The sequence below is a fragment of the Vidua chalybeata genome, chromosome 1 (assembly GCF_026979565.1).
Source record: "Vidua chalybeata isolate OUT-0048 chromosome 1, bVidCha1 merged haplotype, whole genome shotgun sequence".
In the NCBI taxonomy this organism is placed as follows: Eukaryota; Metazoa; Chordata; class Aves; order Passeriformes; family Viduidae; genus Vidua; species Vidua chalybeata.
In genome coordinates this window covers 37,211,883-37,230,574 of record NC_071530.1, presented here as the reverse complement: position 1 = coordinate 37,230,574, position 18,692 = coordinate 37,211,883, and the positions used below count along the sequence as shown (strand labels likewise).

Here is an 18,692-nt window from a genome sequence, read left to right as displayed (position 1 = left end):
CTGGCTTCCTGCAGCCTGTCCAGGAGGTGGTAGTAGGTCATTTGCGAGTCACTCGCCATACAGGCTTGGCTTATCTCCACAGTCTCAAACAAGTGATTTGTACTTAGCCCTACAAGTAAAGACAATGGTCTTGACATGTCCCTTAAAATGATGTTTGAATCTGAGGGCCAGAACTGCTAAGTTTCCTCAGCAACTCTGTTGGGGATTGTAAACAGTGTTTCTCCATTATTAAAAAAAAAAAATTAAAAAGAGGGAAAGGAAGATTACTCTGTATCCATGGCTACATGACTACACACCATATCATCAATACCATGTCTCTGAGCAGCTGAGAGTGTCTAACATATTTTGGAATTTTAATGAAACCCATCAGGGAATATCTGATAGGTAAAACATCTGGAAATCAAAAATCCAGGGAGCCGTATAAAACTCAAGTGAGGACTGCTTCAATTCCCATTTTTGCCACACCTTTATGTATTTTTAAGCACATTTCTACCTTTAAAGTTATCTCTGCCAAAGCTGCTGTCAGAGCAGTTTGGTTATAACCCATTCCCAGCTGATGCTATCAAGCTGACCTCTGGTGAGGCAGGGCTGTCAGAGTAAGCAGATTCCAATGTACAGTAGTTGAAATTATAAATGACAGGGGCTATACACCAGAGAAAAATGTGATTATGCCATCACTCCAGTGCCCATTAAGCTCAGCAATTTCTAGCTATTTGAAAAACTGAGATGTCATTTCTGCAACATCTTGAATGTAAAAAATCCACCATTTTAACACTGTTGCTTCTCAGGACCTAACTGGACTGTTATCTAAATAAACATTTCAGGAGGTTGCTTACGTGTATCAGACTTTTAATTCATAATGTGAAGCTATACTGTTTTGGAAATGACAAGCTCTCAGTGACTCTGTGTCTGCCAGTGACCATAGCACCAGGATTTATAGCAGGAGACTTTGCAAAGCCTGGGAAGTGCTTGGGCTCCTAAATCTCTCACTTTCAGAAATCTTGCAAGGACTGGCTCTGAGAAGTTCCCACACAGTCCACTCTTTGAACTACCACAGAAGTACAGCAAAAATGTACTTTTAGCAGTTCTACTCTTCTTCTACAACTGGAGAGTGCAGTTAACTGAATTATCTGAACCTTAGATAGGTTTACATTTCATTTGAAGATATTTTTGAAAAGCTTTTTTTATTTTTCCTGGAGTAGTGCTTCCTGCGAGAACTCATAAAACATGGGAAAATGTAAAAGTGAATTTCACACCTATCTGTACCAGAATGTGCCACAAAGTCAGGGCAGAACTTAATAGGGAACTGCTGGGAGGCTTCCCACGGATTGCACTGGGCTTTACGTTAAACCCTGAGAAATCCAAACCCCTCTTTTTCTACTCAGCCAACTTCCACTTCTAGTTTTGTGTCAGAAAAATCATGAAAAAGAGAACTCAGCCCTACTGAAGTAAGGGCACCCAGGAAAATCAATCATGGAAGAGATCTTAATTCATAAATGTTCTTGGGAAGAAAATTTAAAGAAACTTTTTCATCTTTGACCCAGAGGCACTTAATGAACCTGGATGGAAAGTAATGCTTCTAATTGGAGAAATGTGTGCTCAAGAACCATCTGAATGTTTATTTATGAGCTACAACTATGAATTAACTGTAAATCTGGCTCAATGTAATGAAAAAAAAAAAAAAGTCACAGCAGGAAGCAAAATGTAAACCAGTCCTACTGAAAAACTGATGACAAAAAGGCTACACAATGGAACAGAATGAAAGGACAGACTGCAGATGCAAAATACATCTTTTCAAAACCAAATAAATGGAGGACAGAATTATTCAATCAATACTTGTAAGTCACAAGGAAAGGATGTATATGAAAATGCTTGCTAGTGTTTGTGGGAGGGCAAATTTGCAGGTAGTGTCTCCCTGGAAGTGTTAGTTTTTATGTGAAAATAAGGGATAATAAACCAAGCTTGGAAATTTTTAGACTTTAATCAAGATTTAGAGCTAAGAAACTAACTCTTTGACAGTTGAGACTTCACTATTCCAAATATATTCACAAGGGAAGGTTGCAGGCAGCAGAAAGAGATTAAAAATATTTTTATCTCTTGCTTTCTAATGTTACTGGCAAAGTTTTCCCTGGTTTATTCATTGTTACTGAAAAAGGAGAAGGAAGCTTTTTAATTCAGTTTTAATGTATTTTTTCGCTAAAAAAGATGAAATGTGTCTATTAGTCAAGATTAATTTAATTCTGACCTGTTAATCCTCACTGGATTATGGGATTCTTTATTTATGTTCTTCTGTACTTATCTGTAACCATCAGCTCTGAAGTGCCACTGGGTTTAGAAAACAAATGTTTAAAGGAAAATATTTTTGTGTCTTGCTAATCCTGTTTTCCACCAGTTTTTCTATGTTGAACACTATAGTATGATACTTCTCCATTTTCTTGAGTTAAAGTGGTAGTCCTGAAAAAGATAGAAAGGTAACATTAGCAACCAGAAGACAGCCTTTTTTGTGTGTTATTTGCTGTTTATTTTCCAGCTAAGCTGTCAAGAATGACCAAATAGGTTCACACTGCTGTTCTTAGCCCAATCTTCAAGTAATTTCAAGATATTAAGCAACCTACACAGTTATTGTGAAGGTCTTCTGTCGCTGCAGGCCCCCAGCTGAGTATTAATTAGCATTGACTCCCTGATTGCAGAAGGCTGATCAATTGCTTTATTACATCTTATACTATATTATATTATACTTATTAAGAAACTCAGTAACTCTTACAGCCAGTCCAATACAACTTTGACCTAATTGGTCAATCAATCCAAACACCATCCAGTATCCAATTAAGAAATCACCCTTTGGTAAACAAATCTCCATGATACATTCCACATGTGCACAACAGCAGGTACAACAAGTGGAGATAAGAATTGTTTCTCATTCTTTTCTCTGATCTTCTCACAGCCTTCCCCAGGAAAATGCCTGGGAAAAATCTGTGCCTGCTCTCTGTGGCCAGAAAGCTGCTGCCACAGGTCTTCCACTTCCACTTTTTCTGTGTCAAGATCAAGTTTGAATTTTTAATCCTATGGAATATTAATACACAGCTTCCAATGTAAATCTCCCCCAGTCACTACCCAGGAGATACTGATGCCCTAGAAATACTGAAACTTTGAGAAAACCATGGTGTAAGAGAATCCTAAGACACTCTGTACCACCAGTGCTATAGAGTTAGTCCCATATTTCTTTGCTCCTATTTTAGACTTGTTTCTAATGTTTCTATTTTATCATCTTCCTTTCCTTTGGTAAAAGTCTCAGTCTCCCCACTTACAGTTCTTCAAATAGCTGCATATAATTTCACAGCTGAAATATTTTATGTCTGAGTTTTACTGCAAAAAGCAACAATCCTGAAGACCACATTTTATAAAAACCCAAGATAAACAGCTTCAAGGTATAGCAAATTTAATCCTTCCTAAGTCCTGACTTAAGAAAAAACTTACACTGAGACATAAGTATAAGTAATAGAGAAGTCTGGATGTTGAAATCTGCAATGACTCATTCCTCTAGTAAAACAGTCTCCTACAAGTGCTACACATTTTTTTAAGTCAATAATTTGTATCATTAGAAAGTTGAGGAAAGCCACATTTATGTGGGATGGAGATAGTATGGATCTAAAATGAAAGATGTGACTCATAACAAATGACAGTTATGTATTAGATTGCATTTTTTTCCTTCCTTCTTCAATTACCCAAAAATTATTATGATGTTACTCTATTTTTCTGGAGAAATATCTCACTTCCTCCTCATCTCCAACATTCTCCTTCTCCAATTGACAAGTTAGAATACTGAGAATCGTACAAAATCTTACAATTTACAAAAAAATATAATTTATTAGAAGAACACTGTAAGAAATGGAGTGGAACTGTAGCACACCTTTTGTAAATCTTACAATTCACAAAAAAATATAATTTATTAGAAGAACACTGTAAGAAATGGAGTGGAACTGTAGCACACCTTTTCAATCACTAGAAACTCACATATACACACAGAGACCACAACAAACAATCCTGTTTCTTTTCCCTTCCTGGGCAATCTCTTTGGCCCCAGCACAAGGATTCCGTATGTTCTAAACTTCCAGGGAGAACCATTGTATCCCACCTTTCTGTCCATGGATTATGTTTTGGTACAGGAATCCTGCCAGAGGAAAAGGGAACACCTCGGCTCAAGACCTGAAGGCTCTTCACACAGATGGGGACACTACTCTCAGAAATCCCAGTATCTTAGTAATCTAAGCATGTCGCCTTCCAGAACAATAGCCATGCAAGGACATGAGGTTTATTGATAAATTCAATGCAATGTATGACAACAAGTAAAATCGATACCCTGAAAGACTTTGAAAAGGGAAATCAAACAAATTCAGTTATGCTTTGCAAAAGAAATACCCAGTTAGACATAGTACTAAAAAGACTTGACCTCTTTCTTCATTGCTTCAAAAACCTGTTTGGGCCCAGGGCAGAGCTCTGTGGAAACTCAGAAAGTTATTCCTCTGCCTGGGGACCCTTTCTTCATGATCTTAATCTTATTTCTGTGCTTCCACTTTGAAATAGGACTCTCTGATTGTGATATTGCACATCTTTAAGTATTTCCTCACCTTGTCCTCTAAGTCTGCAGTTGATATTGACATCTTTCTCTTGCTCTTGCTTTGCTTGTTGCCTCACAGTCTTTTTTATCTTTTGAAAGAATATGAGCCCTCCTATGATATTATCAGGTTTTCATCCCCCCAAGACAAAGGTCAAGCTGCTCTATTATTGTTCCTAGCTATTAATAGAAAGATATATCAAGGACATCCCCATGCCCTCATGCCAGAAACGTGGAGACAGCCCCTGTGTAAGAAGATAAACAGTTTGCAAAATAAAACCCATCTTCAAATTTTGGGAACTAGTGTCGAAAGCTAACAGTTGAGAGCATCTCATTTTATTTTCCATCCTTGATATTTACTTGACTTTGGATTTGAGAATATCTGCTCTTTAAAATGTGGCATCTGTGTTTAGACACCAGATCCATTAACTGCATTGACAGAGTAGGCAGAAGGAGCAAAGACCAGAGAGAGTAATCCTCCACTAATGGAAGATGTCATATCTCCACAAAATCAATTTGTTGAGGTGACAGCCCATCTGTTGCTTTTGGTGAAAGTCACAATACCATGGGTAATAGTTTCTCAGAGCTGAATTATCTTCTCTTACATATGAAAATTAGTCATACCATAATTGAAGGCACTTTAAAGCTAGTATTTGCATATTGGCAGCTCTTGGCCATGTGAAATAGTTTTTCGTAGTTGTGAGTTCCAGGACATAAGCTGCAAGAAGCAAACACACAGACCATGTATGTCAATGACCTTATGATCATAAGACCTATTTGGGACTGATTCTGTTTTCTGAAATAGATCTGGAGTGATGTCTTCTGACACGTTAATTACAGCCTCCTAAAACAAATAAGCATAAAAAAGCCCCTTTGTTCCATTTTAAAATCTAATTTCAATGTTATTGGAGTATTCTCAGAAATGTATATGCTCTAATGGCAGAGATCCTGAAATGCATCACACAAAGGGCTAGTGAGGACTACATTTTCTAGACTCTGTAAACTTACTTTTAGCATGCAGAAACTTCAATAAATTAAGCGGTTCATGTATGTTAAAACTGGCTTAATGTATGTGTTGAAGCTTTAGTAAAGAGTGCCACAAGAGAATCAATTAATGGGAGTCTATTCAAAGGTGTAAATTAAGACAGCTAACCTTAGTTACTTTAAATAGCTTCTTGACAGGCAAGTTACTATGTAGATTCCATTTCCCACTAGTAGGGATTAAGTGATATTAGAACACCTAAGTGAATCAAATTATTTAAGAATTTAAAGTCTATAAAAAGGCCAGAGTATAACTTATACATCAACTTACTGTCAGACCTGAATGTTTCTAAACAAGTAATTCAGAAATTAATAATCAGTGTGTTTGTTGGTTCTTCATTTCTGTTCATTTTGTGAAGCTTTTAATTTTTTTCTTTGATATTTCAGTTGCTGTATTCCTCCACACAGAAGTGGGAAGAGCTGCTATTTGATCAGGTGGGACACACAGCTGCATGGCCACTATTCCACAGCACAGCACACAGCAGGGAAGCTGAAGGAGGATACAGTCTCCTGAACCTTTTAATACAGCTGCCTCCCAAAAACATATTTGAAATAAACCCAGCAGATGCAGAAGTCAGACTGTTGATGCACCTCAGCATGAGAAAAAAGCCCCCCTACTGTACATCACAATGGACATTCTAAAGAATTATGGTCATCACTGTTTGTCATGTCAAGAAAAGGGATTTGGGTTGATAAGAGTTACTTCTGTCTTTGACACTTGTAGACTCTGGCTTCCCAAGATTTATGGCTCAGATTTTATTTGCCTACAGTCTCAGAACTCTTATTTTAGAGCTGTCTTAGGTGAATACATCTCATTCCAAGACAATTCCTGATGGCAGGAATATAATGCTATCCCTCTGTTTTGAATAAGGGATTACTTTCCTAATTTGGGGTTTAGAAAGGGGCTAGTAACTGGTAAATCATTCTGGATGAAGGCATCCTTGGACAAATCCTGGAAAGCACTATGGAATGAGAAATCTTGGTCTTTCCACAGACTCCCGAGGAGATGGAGAGAAGCCAAAGAATGCTTTTTTCTTCCCAATACTACCGTACGTTGGGTCAAGGGAGATTTGGTGCCTGCAAATAGCCAGCAGCACACACCCAGAGAAGAGTTTGAGAACAAGATATGAGGAAAGTCTCTGTTCCATTAACATTTTCACTAGGTGTCTGATTTATCAGTCAGTTTTTCTTTCAGCGCATTCCCTCTGGGGGCAAAATTGCTCCACCCAACACCTAAATACTCATGAAACACCTCGACTTCCCAAGTATGTCTGGAAAGAAGACAGTGGGAACTTTTATAGTGAGAAATTTCTTTCCCCTCCCAAGATATTGGTTCATCCAAAACCCCAATGTTTTTTCTAACAGAAAGTCTTAAGATTAGTTTTCTTCCCTCCCTAGAAATTATAAAAATATTTCTAAATACATTTAGAAATTATAAAAATATTTCCCAGGAGTGGGGAATGTGAGATTGTTTTCTTCATCAAAACAAGGTATTGGTGTTTTAATTTGACGTTCTTGCTATGTTTTATTAAGCTGACTATTAACCACTGCAACCATTTTTAATGTTAAAAAACTACATAAATTATTTTGATAGATAAACAAAAAAATTCTTAAATGTCACTTATTTTTTTTTAAATAACTCCCTGGCTTAAATAAAAATATATTATACATTTAATCTGTGAAAAAATTTTCACAAGGTAAGAAAAAAATCTGCAGCAACATATAGGCTCCTTTGCATAATGGCTCTTTCCCCAGTTTTTCTTTGAATCCATTCCTATCTATCCTAAAGGCAGATCTTATTCATGTCATATAGTTAGGTTCTAAAAAAATCTGTTTCAGGTTTTTAAAGCTAAAAGTGGGTGATCTAATCATGCAGGCAGTCAGATGTTTAGGATGTCTAAAAACAAGCCTGATCTAAGCAAGCTTTTAGGCTGTTTCTTTAGTTAATGGAAAATTAATATCAGGTGTACAGGGTGTTGGTTCAAGCACAAGGCGTTGGTTCAAAAACAATGTCTAAAATATATGGGATTAATTCTCTTGAAGGCTTGCCTACAGGTTGACTATAGAGCATGCCAGGTAAATAGGTCAGACTAGATGAACAACTCTCAGATATCTAAAGTTATAAGAGACGAATGCCTTCTCTCCTTCTCAATTAAATTAATGAAAACAAAGAGTATTTCTTAGCAGCATTAAAGTTGAATAAGTTTTTTTAATTCCTAAACAATTTTAGGGTTGTTTTCTGCCTTATATTTTTGACAAAATTTCTCATTAACAAAAGAAAGCTTTTGTTTTCCTAAATCATTTGACTTTATTGTTTGAACTTGGCATCAGCCAGCAAACCTGGCTGAGCTGTCACACTGTCATCACAGGACACTATGAGAAAAAAAAGAGGACAATATTTTTGCCCACACTTCATGGAAGAAGACATGAGGGCATATATACTTAAAATGGTACTCCATGTCTTCCAAACCTTTGCAAAATTATTGACAGAACACTAGATTTTTTGGTAAGCTGTTATTAGAAACAGCAACTAAAATTAAATAGTACCCCAGAAGATATCTCTCCATGTAGTTACATAAAGACTCTTAAATGAGGAGTTCATGGATTCATGCTTATTTTCTGAGTGATCTCTTAAATATGCATGCTTGTTAAACATATTTATGTTGCAGATTATGTCAAAACAAGTAACATAATTCTTAATCAATGCAAACCTGGTTTTCTCCTTTCTTTTCAGTCCACCAACATAACAGGTGAAAAGCAACCTCTATTAGATAAATCAAGCATCTGAAAAGCAAAGCCAAGTCAAAAGTAGAAGAAAGAGTGCTACTTTATGTTCATCTTCCATGTCTAAGCTGTCAACCTTTCAGTCTCTGCCTGTTCTTTGAAAGGGAGCACAAGAGCTGTCATTTAATAGTCAAGGGATATTAGCAATGAAAGAACTATCATTTAAATAAAAATAAGAGTTGTGAAACTGATGTTGCAGCCGTATGATCTCCAGCTAAGTTTTGTTTTGTATGTCAGGCGATGATATTTCATTCAGCAACTCCAAACCAGATATGAATGATAAAATTCAACACACCTTGTATTTAGACCTCTGGCAAGAAACATAAACCAAATGTGTATGTGGCAGGTTGCCTCAATGACTGACACAAAGCAAATGCTAGATTTAGAATGCCTTCATTTGCTGGCTGACCCAGCAGAACAGCACCTCAGTGGGCTGACAATCTTTTTTATATCTCTGCTCTCTCGATTATAACATCACATCCCATTTAGCACTCCAAATTCACAGTCATTTACGGACACCACCCAAGCCTAGGCAGACAGCTGAAAGGATACAACTGTTTGGTTGTTATTATTAGCCATCAAAGTTCTGAAACATTGTCATCTTGTGGCAGGTTGAGGACATAACAAGGGCAATAACTGGGTATTTCCCTGACCCTGGAAACTACCAGGATGCTTGGGGAAATTTTGAGCGCAAGGCACATGTAGAAATTGCTGCAGGGGAGTTTCCCCAGTGCCACACTGTGGCAAGACTGGGACAAACTAAATCACAGCTGTCTTACATACTGGATCAGGTCTTCAATTTGTAGCACTATGTGTTCTTTCAGGTGTAGCAATGCTCATTAAATACAAAGGAATTTAGCCATTAGACCCACTTGCTTTTTCATCTGAGGAAGTACCAGCAGTTTGCATATTGGTATCTCACTACATATATACCTAGCCAATAAAAATTACACCTGACAGAGATTAAAAGGTGAGTGTTAGCAACCTAATGCTAATATCTGCTATACCACCCTACATTTTCTTGCTTTTTTGCTTTCAGGAGAGCTCCTACTGGAATAGCTCTGCTATCTCTGATTTGCACTGTCACATGCCTTCTTCCAGAGTATCTGAAGGACATGCTAGACTCAGCACAGTTCATCCCAGAGATTACACTGTGTGCCACTCATTACCCAGTAGAACAGTGTGTCACCTAACCTTGAGTCATCACTGAGTCAGTTTTAGCTCTTCAAGACTCAGTGCCATAACTTTCTGCTCAAAGTTCCTGAGTCATGCAGGAGGAAAGGAAAGGGGAGACACAGCAAAACTTCACTTTACACAAACGCCTACTGACATGCCCAGGCTAAGGGCACATCTGTCAGGGTGCATGTAGACATATCTGGCTGCAAAGAGAAGGAAAATATTCAAACATGCTCAGCAATATACCAATGCAGCTATTCAGATCTTAGAACAAATGTCTGGATTCAGCAAATTTGATTGCCAGTGTCAGATTGTGTGTCTCCACTGCCTATGAAAATCCAGGTTTCAGCAACATGTATGTCTGCTTTCTCTCACTGCCAGGTCTTTGCTAACACATTTGTAGTAGAAAACAGAACTTGCACACAACTCCAAGCTCTTTCCTATGAAATCAAATTATTTACTTACACTAAAAATTATCTCACAGCATCACAACTGGATTAAAATAAGTACTTGAAGGTTTTCGTGCTTCCTAAAGAGTCAAGCCCAAGGTCATTTGGTTCACCTCATAATAAATAAGAATTTCCATTTTCATATGTCACCTGATGGCAGACTGTGGATGGAAGACTCATGGAAAAACTAATGATAGCCTCTTGATATGTATAAAGTGAATAAATTCCTTATTTTGCCTGAGGAAAAAACAAGAGCCACCACCACAAATGCAGGTCAAATCAAGAGCTGAGCAATATCTGTAGGGAGAGATCCAGTAGAGAATGAAAGCAAATGGATATAGTTGTTTTTTTCCATTGGAGATACATGCAGGCAAGTGTATGCATAAACTGACACACAGAAATATCACAGACGGAGTACACAACAGAAAGTCAAAGGCAGCTAGTCATTGTATGACCCTGACCAGAAAGAAACCCAGGAGGGTTTGTGAGGGGAATGCAGACTGGAAAACAAAGAGTATGGGCAGGAATTATAAGAGAAAAAGCATTCTGCTTTTTGATTTCTACTGATCTGGGGAGATAAACTTCTATATACATTAACAAATATGTTTTATCAAATCAATATAATATTGTCTTCTACCTGGGATGAAAGATTTCATCCCAATAATACCAACCTGCAGAAACTTAAGTTTTTGCCAAATGCTCGGACTACAAAAGGCAGAGATGTATCACATTTAAGCTCATGTCTAAGACTACTAAACTGCCTGTGAGGAACAAAAGGCCCCAATTCTGTGCTAACCCGGGTCAGACCTGGGCTTCCTGAGGTCATTCAGCCACATGACCCTGACCTGGACTAGGAAGGTAGACAAAGATTGTTTATGCCACTCTCAGTAGAGGAGAAAGTATCTGGCTGTGAGTAATATCAGAACTGAGAGTCAGATAATATCTGAGCTGGCATAAAATCTAGTGCATAATTGCATGCCTCGAAAATCCCTTGAGCACACTGGAAAAGTCAGGGTTACTTTGAACCAGTTCTGTGCTGTACCATATGGCTGTGACATTTTAAATCCTACATTTAAATCCTGGTTCTAAAACCATATTTTCTATTCCTTGCAGCCACAGCCTAAGGAATTAAAGAGTAGGAAAACATTGCAAAGATAGCAGCCAGCTAAGAGGCAACATTAAAGCAGAAGTATGCCTCAAATCCCATCCCTCTGTGGGGTTTATTGAATATAAATAGAGTAGCAGGAACAGAACTGAGATGCCTCAAGCACTCCTGTATCGTGTTTATTATCTGGCATGATGCACATTTATTTATTCCACATAAAATAGAAGCTTTAACAGGGGGAATGAGAACATCTTCAGTCTGCCCACAGTAGTTAATCCCAAGTTCAAATCACTTCAGAAAGATGAGAAAAGTTAAATCCTTCCCATCATCACCATGAAGTCTGAGCTATAATTAGTAGCTGAACAATTAAAAGAGGAACGAGATGGAGCAAGCACTTCCAGGGATGCTCCATATGAAGCCCAATTCAAAAAGTAGGACTGCAGCATGCTTACCAATCAGTCACAGAGGGAAGCTAAACAATTTTGTAAGCTAGCTCAGACCTCAGTCCCATAGGGTCCTCTACTGTGACAGCATTCTACACATGCCCTTTAGCTATCACCGGTGTGAGGACTATGAAGTAAAACTATCAATCCACATTTTGGAAGAATTGAGAGCATCAGTGAGGTGGTTCCTCAATTTCAGATGCTTTGGGACAATAAGAACCCAATGCCTGGACGAAAGCAATGGAATACAGACACTGCCTGCTGCAGCCTTAGAGATCCACCAGCTTCCCTCTAACTGCGAAATTGCAGTGTGGATTGTTGCCTATCATGGCTACCTTGTATCATTGAGGTTATGTGTTTGGGTATGAGAAGGTGGATACTTTATAACATCCCAGACAAATCTCTGGTGTAAAGTCTGTCAGGACTAATAAAGTTCCACCACACAGGAATTCAAGGATTCAAGGAGTTTCAGGACTAAGGGAAGCAAAGGAGAATGCGTTCATTGCTTAAAGGACGGTCTAAATGTTATTTTTCCAAAGCCATTCATTAATATTTTTTTTTACCCATGAGAGTCATACTCCTATAAACGCTGTCTCATATATTTAAAGGCATAAAAGGTGACCGGCCCCTACTTAAATGAATGAAAACAATGTTCCTTTCTAATCAGATTTTAAAGGAGATCACTAATCAGCAATTTTTGAATGAGGAACTGTAGCCAGCTAATCCATATCCTCTGATGCCTTCACCTTCCCATTTACCTTCTCACTGCCATTGCTCACATGGTTATTTCGCCGATCAGATGCTGAAATGTTGGGTTGGCATTTATTCAAGCAAAGTAAGCATTTTTATGCAGATCAAGGGAAAACACCTAAACAGTACTAAAGCAAGGAGCAGATGTCTGCAGTTTATCTTCCTTGATTTAATTTCAATAGAATTTACATAAGGTCCTCTCATTATTCAAGTTATCACATTAGGGAGTCTGGGCTTGTGGTGAAGATTGACAGATATTTGTGAAATTTGTCCAGCATTTGCAGAGGACAACCTTACAGATATGAACAGAGAAATCATTGGAGTTCATTCACTCTTCCAGAGCTGGAAAGAATTACACAGTGGATTACTTTTGGATTAGGTTCAGAGTTGATATTCTTTTCAAGTATCTCATCTGATACAACACATAAAACTTCTATATTAAGTCAAGGTTCTTTAAGGTATTTAGCCTTAACTGTCTCAGCTAAGTTTCTCTGAGGGTTAATATTTTGGCTTATCTTGGAGGGGGAATTTTAATGAAATTTACTTTAAATAATTTTCTGAACAGCTGTTAGTCACTACAGTCACGAATGCCTGGAGAAGTTAGGACACTAGCTCTACTTCCCCTTCCTAACTCTCGCACTACTCTCTCAAGGCCTTAGAGCAGACAAAACCTTATTGTCTTCACTTATGTCCAATGCTGGAAAGGAGGCTGAGAGGTCAGGATTAAATATATAATCCTCTCATTCCTCTGGAGAATCATGCTATGAGTAGCAAAGCAAATGTTCATCTTTTTTGGAGCTAAGATTACAGACTTGAAAGATGGCTGCTATCCTGGCCGCTCTAGAAATTATTGAAGTAGACTTGGAGTGTGGGGTCTTTCAAAGGCAGCCTATCAAATGATATTTCACTTTACAGGTTAGAAGTTAAGCATATAAGTATCAAGTGAGCAAGAACCAAGAGACTCTACCACTAAAGCAGGCAAAATGCCATCTGTCAGTGATGTTCAGCATCTCCAGGAGGCAGCAGTTTCTACTTCATGCCGAGTTCACTTCTGTGAAACTGCAAAGCATCACTATCCCTTCTGTGCATCAGCCCTGCTGTGTGCAATTTGGAGTCTGGCACCCTGCAGTACCAACTCATGATGGGGACAATCTCCACAGGTGACAGATGCGCACTTTTACAGTCCAAACTTTAAAAGGTGGATGTTCAGAACAGAGAAGCTTTCCAGTTCAAATCCAGTATGAGTCAAGGTAACCAAGCACACTATCATACAAACATTGTGCATTCCCACAGTGTGCTGCTCTCTAAGACTGCAGAATACACAAGGTGACTCACCTTGGTGGGCATGCATTATGTTCAGTCTGTTCTTCTGTCAAATGGGTAATTTCTTAAGAGCTGGCCTTTAGTTTTCTCTTGCCAGAGTGTTTCTTGTGTGGTATGTTAGAGTACCAGTTCCAGAAGAGCCAATGACTTTCATATTGCTGTGAAAGAAGACACAAAATAAGTGCAGTATCACAAGTGCTCTCACTCCACAAGCAATACATGACATCAGATTTCAGACAAGGTATGTTGTTTGTTCAGACCTCAGAAAATTTTTTATTTACTTTGGCACTAGCAGGCTCACTAGAAACACATAAAATTTTAAGTTAAAGAAACAAAAAAATCAATCAACTTATGCATTAAATCTTAGTTGCCATCTGTCCAGGCCATTGCAATTCAAATGTTTTTTTCCTTCTTCATCTCAGACAGACTTTTTACTCTCAAGTACCTGTTGAGGAAAGAGCTTTTACTTTCATGAATATATATTTATTCATGTGTACATGAACATATGAATTTGAAAATACAGAAACATTATCCATACTTAATCAGACTGTGCACTTTACTCATTGTACTTCTATCTTTAGTAATGAGTGGTCATTAAAAATGCCTTTTAGCAGAATCTTTTATCTTATTAAAAACTGTGTTATAATACATTTCCTGCTACAGGAATCCTGATACAGTGGATTATATCAAGAATGTCACAGCTGCAGCTAAATTATGCACCACTATGAGAGGATGTGTACAAATGAGACTGGACTTTACACTTTCAGTGGAAGACTGGTCCCATCCCCAAAAATTTGCTTCTAGTCCATAATCATAATAAGTGGGAGAAAGGAAGTATTGTTAAACACAATGTGTATACGAGGGAAAACAATACAAAGAAAGAACTTGCCCAAAATCACAAAGCAAAGCAGGAACAAAGGGAAGCTGGTAATTGAACCCAAATGTTCTAAAACACACTTCTGTTGCCTTAATAGTAACTTCTTTTTATTTTATGTTGTCTTTAATTCTTTTCGCTTCGCTTAAATATTATGGTGACAGCTGCCTCACAGAAATAAAAAAAAAAAAAAAAAAAAAAAAGAGGGAAATAATTTCTTGAACAAAAAATCAAGCAAAAGAAGAGATCTGCACTTTCTTCATACTGACTTGTCTGCTGTCTTCATTGTAAGAACACCACACGACTGTGATAGCTTCCTCAGTTCTTTTAAATAGATCATTTTTATAATTGATAGTGTAAAGCAATCTGCTCCTGAATTAAAGATTAAACCAAAAGTAAGCCTTGAGTCAGTGTGAGAGTGCATATTATTCAAGGATCCTGTTTATTATAAGGGTAATTTTACCCCTTAATACCCCTTGAGTAAAAATGTTCAAAGTCAAAGTAATGACCTTACTGTAAATTATATTCCCAGAAGGAATGAGTCTTAACTGTCATACCAGAATAGTGCACCTCAATCATTTTGAAAAATTAAAAACTGGATGATCTGTACACATTTAAAACAATTCCGTTTCACCTAATATTTTTCTTAGTAAATTTGCAAGCTGGCAACTTTTACATGGTCCCAACATTTTCTTCATTAACAGGACAAAGAGAGAACTTCTTTCTTATTCAACACACAGTCCAGCTGAAGTCCAGCATTCAAGTAGACAGCAGAGAGGGGAAACAAATAAGCAGCCCAGGAAACACGCAAAGCTTAACCTTAAAGTACAGCTGGTTAAAGAAACAGCTTATTGTCCTGGCAGCAGGCAGAAAATTGTCTGCATTTTATCCACTGGTATTCCCAGAAAATGCAGTATTAAAGGCTTCATTGACCTAGAAGAGAGGAAACCCAGGCTCTGGCCACAGACTAGTGGGGCTGTGTGACCTTCTGTTCTACACTTGGTTCCCCTGACTTAACACCAACACGTAAGTTAGTCACTGCAAAGTTTATTGAGAGAAAACAAACTCATCCAAACTAGATGTCTCACGTATGGCCACAAAAACCCATCCTGAAATTGCTTTTCTTTCTCTCCATTAAGCAGAAAAAGATTTCTTGGCAGCTTGCTTAACAGAGAAGGTGTAAACTCAGTGAAACAAATAATGGCCCAGCCTGTTCTTCAGGCTTTTAAAGCAAGTAGTGTATTTGTTAGTTGTGTGTCACTCCCACTGTATTAAGATGTATAGGAAAGGAAGACACTGAGCTCTTAGAGAAGGTTTGGAGGAGGGCCATGAAGATGACCAGAAGGCTGCAGCACCTCTCCCATGAAGACAGGCAAAGAGTTGAGAGACAGAGAGCTGGGGTTGTCCAGTCTGGAGAAGCAAAGGCTTCAGAAAGACCCTTATAGAGGCCTTCTAGTACCCTAAAGAGGCTAATAAAAATTATACAAAGATATCTTTTACCAAGGCCTCTAGTGACATGGAAAGGGGCAACAGTTTTAAGTTGAAGAAGACTGATTCATGGAGAATATATAAGGAAGATATTCTTTACAATGAGGGTGGTGAGACACTAAACAAGATTTCCCAAGGAAGTTGTGGATACTTCATAATTGGAAATGTTCAATGTCAGGTTGGATGGGACTTTGAACAACTCAGTTTAGTGGAAGTGCCCCTGACCATAGCAGGGTGAGTAGAAATAGATGACCTTTAATGGTCCCTTCCATTCCAAACCTTTAAACTTTTCTATGATTATTAAAAAAACCAATGTTCTCAACACACCACAAATTCAACCAAAATTCATGGTCAAGATAGCATTCCTTTCAGGCCTGGATTTGTGATGTTTGTGATGTTTCATCCCAATGTTCCCACCCTCATGAGCTCCTTTCTTTGTGATATAAATATGTAGCATTACTGTAGCATGTGGGAAGGTTATTCATGGCATGGCCAGCTTGCACTATTTAAGTTACTATATATACCTCTCATTGCCATGCAACCCTGGTTTTGTTAACACATCTCTGGTATTGATTTTAACAGTTTTGCATGTGTTCTTAAAGGCTATTTTAGTACAAGGTCCCTTAAAGCTTTTGAAGCCAATCAGTTCCTTTGGGAAGTCACAATTTACAGGCACACAGGAAGCATGACAATTTTGCCAGCTGGATCTGAAGCAAGGAATGGAAACAAGAAAACTTTTCCTTAATTTAACTAAGGACTGACCCCTGGTAATTATTTCTAGATCTCAGTCATCTCCTATGAACATGTTGTCTGTTTTTCTGGGACCCTGAAATACAGGTGTGGTACCTTTCATCTGAGGAAGGAATATGGTCCTGATCCATGCTTCAAACTTGAACCCAGCTGCCCAACAAGCATTGCTCAGAGTTGATAAGGCAGAAACAAGAAAGTAAGGTCTGAAAAACCTTGAAAACACACCACTTAAAGAAAACATGGATCCTGTCCCTAATTTACCCTATCTTGAAAGAAAATCTGTAAAATCTTGTACAGCCTTGGAGTAATACTGAAAAAAATCCTATGGCAAACATATCTCTAGGCCAATAAAGTATCATCAAAACTATTTGAGAATTCATTTGAAGACATGGCATATTTCAGTGGGGATAAACAATTGTTAAAGGTCAAAACAGTTTTTCTGCCATTATTACAACAAAAGAATTTTGAGTTCAGACTGACGGTTGCCTCAGCATTTACCTTTACTTTTACTTTGTTGGGTTTTTTTTTAGTATTGCTCAAATTATCTCAAATGAAATATTCTAAGCCTTCAGATTTTTAAAATTATGAGCAATGCCCCTCCTAAAGAAATCATTTCAGGTCAGTGTGAATGGAATTTTTTCAGTCAGTGAACTGAAAAAATCAATTATTCCAACAGCCACTGCAGTGCACAACTCAAGGGCAATGTGAGACGAGGAGACGAACTGGGAAAGAACTGACTGATCCTGCCCTAATACTTTTCAATATAGTGCTACCCAATTTTTTTCAACAGGTTCCCTTCCAGTTGAGTCTCATATCTTGCTCAAATCTTGCTAGGGTTGCTGTTAACAAAAATAAGCAAACAAAACAACACAAGCAAAATAAAAGCAAGGAAGTTCTGAAACTAGAAGCTGAGAAGAGTATAAATACATTTTCATTATTTAGTTGAACTGGAAGCCACCTTGAGAAATATTTTATCAGTATTTAAATACTTCAGATGCATAACCTTTTCCTACCTCCTCTTTTTTTCATCTCGTTTGTTATAACTAGCTTGGGAAAAAATTAGAGGATATAACACATAGCTTCAAGACAGTATATATGTGATTATAGTGATATCATAGAGACGTATAGCACTGCAGAAAAACAGAAGTTTTGTTAATATGTGAGTTCTCCCAAAAGCAACTCAAGCCAAATCTAGATCTCTTGCTAAAAAATATAGGTAAGGATAGCAATTCCATTTTCTCCTCTTTCTGCACACAAGACCAAATGAAATATAAGTCAAATCAAAATCAAGATCCAACCCTGCATACAATAGATCACCTAGTTCTGTGTGCACCAATATATTCTGTTATCAAAACATTTTTATATTTAGGGGGAAAAATATATTTATATTTTAATTTTTCATTTATCATTATTTCCCTATTTCTCTACAACAAAAGTTAAATTGATTTCTGTGTAGTTGCACTAGCCTGAGAACTAGACAGGATCTGTGTCTATAAAGTGGTAGGATCACATGAAGTTTGCCATCTGGCCATGGGGCATAAATGTAGAATTAGCATCATGTTTTAGCACTTGTGACTCCCTTGCTTAGATGAATTTACAAATAGCTTGACATCCTGTAACAAGATTTTGAAGTAGTCTTCTTCCATAATCCTGCTAAAGATGAAAATAATTGAGGTGCCAAAATTAAGTGACCTAATTCTCATACGGGAACAGTATTTTCCTACTGCCAACAGGACTTATCTGAAATAATTTTTGGATTCTGATTAAAAATATCTAAGGCCATTGAACAACCTTTATGAAGGAGCAAAGGAAAAGGATAGTAAATTAATCTTCATTTAATTGAGGATCAATGCTTTTTGCCTTTAAGCAACACTACTTAAAAGTCAGTCTGTTG

General features: G+C 37.6%; 1 long non-coding RNA gene across 3 annotated transcripts in view; it reads right to left on the bottom strand.

Annotated features, from left to right (window-relative positions):
• The window catches only part of LOC128791699 (uncharacterized), a 144,875-nt gene that overhangs the window by 4,367 nt on the left and 121,816 nt on the right, over window positions 1–18,692 (bottom strand). For 2 of the 3 annotated variants that reach the window (XR_008432117.1, XR_008432120.1), the window contains 2 exons: window positions 13,699–13,844; window positions 1,726–2,454 (listed from right to left, as the gene is read on the bottom strand). This is a non-coding gene — a long non-coding RNA (uncharacterized LOC128791699). Of the gene's footprint in view, window positions 1–1,725; window positions 2,455–13,698; window positions 13,845–18,692 lie in introns of those variants that run through there. The other variant, XR_008432119.1, reaches the window with a different exon arrangement.